The sequence below is a fragment of the Gorilla gorilla genome, chromosome 22 (genome assembly GCF_029281585.2).
Source record: "Gorilla gorilla gorilla isolate KB3781 chromosome 22, NHGRI_mGorGor1-v2.1_pri, whole genome shotgun sequence".
Lineage (NCBI taxonomy): Eukaryota > Metazoa > Chordata > Mammalia > Primates > Hominidae > Gorilla > Gorilla gorilla.
The window spans coordinates 29,478,999-29,485,059 of NC_073246.2; the positions used below are offsets into that span (position 1 = coordinate 29,478,999).

The 6,061-nt window shown below is 37.5% G+C and overlaps 1 long non-coding RNA gene across 1 annotated transcript; it reads left to right on the forward strand.

Annotated features, from left to right (window-relative positions):
* Positions 1-783: 783 nt before the first annotated feature.
* Positions 784-3,906, forward strand: LOC134757888 (uncharacterized). Its single transcript, XR_010132444.1, has 2 exons — positions 784-896; positions 1,894-3,906. It is a non-coding gene; the product is annotated as an uncharacterized lncRNA (long non-coding RNA).
* Positions 3,907-6,061: the final 2,155 nt, after the last annotated feature.

Genomic DNA, 6,061 nt, shown 5'->3' on the forward strand with positions numbered 1-6,061 from the left:
AGGATAATGATAATATTTACTTAATTTAATGTCTCTTATTACAATTGGGTCAGATGTTTTATGCACTTAAAAACTTACTGGCATCCATTTCATGCAACAAATTTAACACCAGATTGCCACTCAAAAGAAAGTATCAATTAAGCTGGAATATCTCAGCATTGGCAATACACAGATCAAACAAAAGCACAAAATAATTTGGCTTACACTCTCTGCCTGTTAAAGTAACCAATGAAACTCTTTTCCTGGGGAAGCTTTTCAAAGTATTTAGCCTGTCACAAACTGGCCCTTTGAAACTGTATTCCCAAAGACAAGCTGTAGAACCCAGACGGTCATTGAGAATTGTTGAGCCTGGAGGGTGAGAATTTGTGCCCACCACAGTCGAGAATCAGAAAGGAGGATAAGATGAGGAGAGAGAAGAAAACAATAGGTAAAGTCTGTGTAGTATGGAGGGGTGTTTCCAGAGGATATTGAAGAGCAAAGGAAACACAGGGATGGATGCTGGAGGCCACTACTATGGACTGAATGTTTCTCCCCAAAATTCGTACGTCGAAATCCTAATGTACAACGTAATAGTAATTTGAGATGGGCCTTTGGGAGGAATTTGATCATGAGAGGAGATTCCTTATGATGAAATAAGTGCCCTTATTTTTTAAAAAAGGACAGAAAACAGCTTGCTTCTTCTCTGCCTCTCTCTCTCTCTGTTTCTCTCTCTCTCTCACTCTCTCTCATTCTCTCTCTCTCTGTCCCATATGAGAAGACAGTGGGAAGATAGCCATCTATGGAGTGGAGGAGTACCCTCACCAAAACTGATCTCAGATGAGACTGGAACCCTGATCTCAAACTGCCATCATCGAGTGCTATGAGAAATGTTTGCTGTCGAAGTCACCTCGTCTAGGGTAATGTGTTATAACAACCCAAGCTGATGAAGAAAGCCACTGTCTGATTAGATGGGCCTCTTCTAAGGAATTGGTTTCTTGTTAGGTGATGTACTCTGGTATTAAGATTTGGAAAACAGCGTAAATATTAATTCAAAGTAATTATTTGAGCTGTGCTGGTAACTAGACCTACTAGAGTAATTCTGGCTCAAATAGTTCTTGTGATATGCCCTGCTTATTCTTATAAGGATTGAGAAGTTGACTAAAATTTGTCCATTATTTATTACCAGTGAACTCTGGTATTTCCTGAGGGTATTTTCTCAATCCTACTCGTTCCTTCCAGGCCTCTGCCACTTGCTCAATGTAGTATCCCAGCTCTCTGTCACTTTCCATGCCTCACCTCATGACGCTGCTTGCTAGTTCAGCCTCCCTCCTGGCATGGGCCAGACAGCAGCATATTCTCTTTACCTGCTGTCATGAAAGCTGTAATAACTGCAATGCCCAGTGCAAAGCTACCTAAACCCAGGAAGAATCTGGCCTCCCCAGTTACTTTCAAGGTGGGACTAGGTAACACAGTCCAGAAATGTTGAGGATTTCAGACCATTAGGGTATATTTGGCCATTGAGAGTCAGGAGAAATTGAGGAGCCAACAAATTATGTCTTCACGTTTACTCACTCTCTCCCCCCAGGATCACTGTGGAGAAGGTGTTTTCATTGGCCTCTGCACAGACACCCTGCATCACTCATTAGTCAGTCGAGTTTCCTGGGGCCAGCTCAGTAGCATGCCAACTTGTATGTGATTTTCTTCCCCTCAACCTTAATGACCTGGTACTGCACCCATTCCTAAAGCATTAGCACACAAGCTTTCCTTTAGGCTCTGTTGGTTAGGGGCTCTTTGACTCATTACCCCTTCTACCCCAGCACACATACACTGTTGCCCTGCCAAATAGCATGTTTATTTCAGTGATGTCAGCAGGAACAGACATTCATGTCCAACTATGTTGATTCCTTCTTCTAGTCTATCTTGGAAGTAGCGAAGAATTTCTGCTCTGGGGCCTCTCTTTCAACTGAGGACACACATCAAGACACAGCTGTTGCACCAGAAGCTGTAATTCTGCAGGCCTGCCAACTGGCACATTCCATCATATAACAAGAATTCTTGGGATGTGGAATCCAAAACACTGGCCAGAGACATAGCTTAATATCACTACAGTGGTGTGGGATGGAGTAAATATTAGTACTTGTTTTATTTTTTCTGGTAAGTAGAAAATTGGAAATGGTACCCTCTTATAGTTTCTTGCCAAAGATGGATGTTGGCTTTCCACAAAAGTGTAGAGCTACACAAGCCTTAGGATTCTGTTAAATTAATTCTAAATATCTGAGAAGAGAATTACTAATAATGTGTCATGAATTAGTGACTCCCAAGAATTGAAGTCCACAAGAACCTCAGAATGTGATTCTATTTGGGAAAATGATCTTTTCAGATGCAAGTAATTAAGATCTTGAGATGAAATCATAATTCTGAACTTAGTATGGGTTCTAACTACAAAGACTGATGCCTTTATAAGAAGAGGCAAAAACACAGAGACACAGAGGTGAAGGTCACCTGAAGATAAAGACAGAAATTGGAGTTATGCTCCCACGAGCCAAGGAAGGTTAGGGGACCCCAGGGAGGTACAAGAAGAAAGGAAGTATTCTCTCCTTCCTTTGGAAAGAGTGTGGCCCTGGCTATATTTTGATTTTGGACTTCTAACCCCTAGAACTGTGAGAAAATACATTTCTGTTTGTTTTTAAATCAGTTTGTTGTATTAGGTTGGTGCAAAAGTAATTGTACTTTTTACCATTACTTTTAATGGCAACAATCGTTAATTACTTTCACACCAACCTAATACATTGTTAAGGCAGACCAAAGTATTAGAGAGACCCCAAAATCAGCAGCAGAAAATGTCAGCGGTCTAAGAGAATGAAGTGGGGAGTGAGAACATACACACGGAATAGGCACGAATGGCAAAAATCTTGATGCTAAGTCGTGTTTTTGGATGTTGCATTACAAATACAATGAGCCCTTATCAATTAAATGATGGGCTTTCTGGTACTATTGAATGACATCAGTTTCTTTTACTTGGGTATATTAACTTCCTTAACTCTACATGAAAAAGGCTTTGCATATCTAGAATATTTCATCAGGGAGTCAAATTGTCTCCTGGATATAAACATCAACAAACCAAAACAAGCTTACACAAGTGGAAAGCTTGACATTGGTGAAGAATGAGTGACAGAACCTCAAATGTTTGAATAATATTTCATTCACAGCTGTTGTGGCTTCTATCTAGTTGGCAAAACATGTAAGTCTAGCCATGAGCTACCTACCCCAGTCTGAGAAAATTATTTTAACATCTAATGGCCCTTGTCATGTAACTCCTCAAGGTTATACATTTTTCCATTGATTTTACCATGGAACCTACAGTTATCAAGAAGTTAAGAAGGGAAATAGATATAAATCCACTTATCTTTAATTAAAATTTTTCCTAAAAATTTTTGATATAGGCTTTTTGTAACAAACTGCCTTTAAGTAGGTTTTTCACAACAAAAGTCTACTCATATTCATTATAATGTTTATTATGAGCTCTATGTTATTGCCTTAATGACAGTTTCTTGATAATGGAGAATTTTCAAATTAGGTAATTTTCAGAATTAGTTGTGTCACTTTTATATGGAAGCACACTTATTTGTAAATAGTTACCTTCACTCAATTAAAAGGACCATTTGAGTTCATTTCAAACAAACTGAAATGATGATATATTTAGCAGGAGTTTATTGATCAAACGCATGGACATTACAGTTTTTACTTGACTTTAATGGCAAATTTCAACTTTTGCAGAATGGGGTTACTTTGCTTTGGTAAACTTTTCTGATCAGAGAACATTGGTTTGAATCTCATGGTATTTTTCAGCAGTTAGGCTATGCCCACCTCTGGGAAAATGTACCAGTTTTTTTCATACAGCTCATTAAAAAATAAATTTAAAAAGCATGTGTGTTTGGGTACTTTCCAGGGATGGAGTATAAATGCATAGTTTTCTAACAATTGAAATAAATAAACAAGGGACAATAGACACAGGAGTACTAACCAAGCCGCTCCTTAGTAGTGTGATAATATTTCTCTTTTCCTCTTTCTTAGTCTCCAAGTAATTCTATCACATTATCTTTCTAATGCTCACTCCTAGAGTCATGGGACTTCTCCAGTCATGGATCATTATTTCAAAGATGAGATAATTCTTCAGGAATGACTTCCAAAGTGGTTTTGCCTCAATGAGTACTCTGTTGAATCATTAACATAAGGTTAAGCATTTTAAATTTTATGTCTCATGAATTCCACAATGAGAAAGTAAAGAAGAAATTACTTATTGTCAAAAGGAATGAGATTTTGACTATAATAATTATCTTCTCAAGACAAGAGAATAGAATATAAAATTTACATTTTAATAAAAGAAGACAGATACAGAATATAAAGAAATGTTTTATAAATAAAATTTTAGTAAGAATTTATATTTTAATTATATTTTAAGAGAAAAGTAAGATTAAATAACTGGTGGTTGTAAATCTGTCTCTTAAATCAGTGTTCCTCAATTATTTTATCTAAAAATGGATATCAAACTTATATTAACAACTTAATTTTACATCCAATAGGGAAACATACAATTTAAACTTTTTTACAGTAATTTTAAAGATAAATATATAAACGGGCTTTGGTACTAATTATTTAAATGAAATAGCTGTTCTCTGAATCTAATTGCATTGAACATTTTCAAAGCCACAGTATATATTTTAATTTTACTGCATGTAAAATCCACCCAGTCAAAAAATAAAATCCTCAGTTCTCTTACTCAGGCAGCTCATGCTATAGGAGCTCATGCTCTAGGAGAGTCACAGAAGTTAAAATAAGTATAACGTATTCACAAAAGATGTAGGCTATAGAATAAAAGAAAAGCCTTACAACACAGATGGGAACTGAAATATGAAAAGGAGTTTCTAGGTGGAAAAGGAAATAAATGAAGGTCAAAACAAAAGAATAAAATATGCAAAGGCCTGGAATCATAAAACAGTATAGATCGTTCTGGAAAGGCAAGAAAGAGAGAGGTAGAGACAGCGATAGAATAGAGACAGAGATGGAGATGAAGATGGAGATGGGAGTAGAGGTGGAGGTAGAAGGAGAGGGAGTGGTAGAACTAGAGCTAGAGATAGAGATATAAATGGAAATGAAGATGGAGTAGATAGAGGAAGAGGTAGAGGTAGGGATAGAGATGGAGATGGAGACAGAGATAGAAATAGAGGAATAGGTAGAGGCAGAGATAGAGGAAAAGTAGAGGTAGATTGAGAAAGAGGTAGAGGTAGAGAAAGAAATAGCATTAGCAATAGAGATGGAGATAGAAACAGACATGCAGATGGAGAGAGAGATAGAGGTAGAGGTTGAGGTACAGGTAGAGGTAGAAAGATGAAGAGGAACAGATAGAGATAGAGACAATAGAGAGAGATTGAGGTAGAGGTAGAGACAAGTAGAGGTAGAGTAGAGACAGATAGAGGTAGAGGTAGGGATAGGGATAGGGATAGAGATGGAGATAGACGTAGAGACTGAAGTAGAATAGAGATAGGTAGAGGTAGAGTAGGGGCAGAGGAAGAGGTAGAGGTAGGGATAGAGATGGAGATAAGAGATAAAAATATATAGAGATAGAGATAGAAGTCGAGATTGAGGTAGAGGTAGACAGAAATAGAGACAGAGTTAGAGATAAAGGTAAGGATAGACAGTAAGAGGAAAAAAGAGACAACACAGAGACAGAGAGAATTTCCATGTGTGTGCTCGCATGAGTGCATGCACACATGTGCGCAAGTGTATGTGTGTGTCTATGTGTGTTTGATGGTCTTTTTTCCACATATTAGGGAGTTGAACATTAAGATGCAAGACACTGGGAGTTAGAGGCAAGAGACTCTAAAAGGAAACTCCTATCACAATGCTATCAATTTTAGGGAGGTAATATTGGCAATAGAATTTTCTGTAGAAGGTGGATTCCCCTCCTCCTTTGGATATATGTTTATTAGATTCAACCAATTCCATAACAAGAAGTAGAGAATATTACTCCTCAGAGATTGGTGTGAAATTCAAACTCCCAAAGTATTACAGATGCAATGTT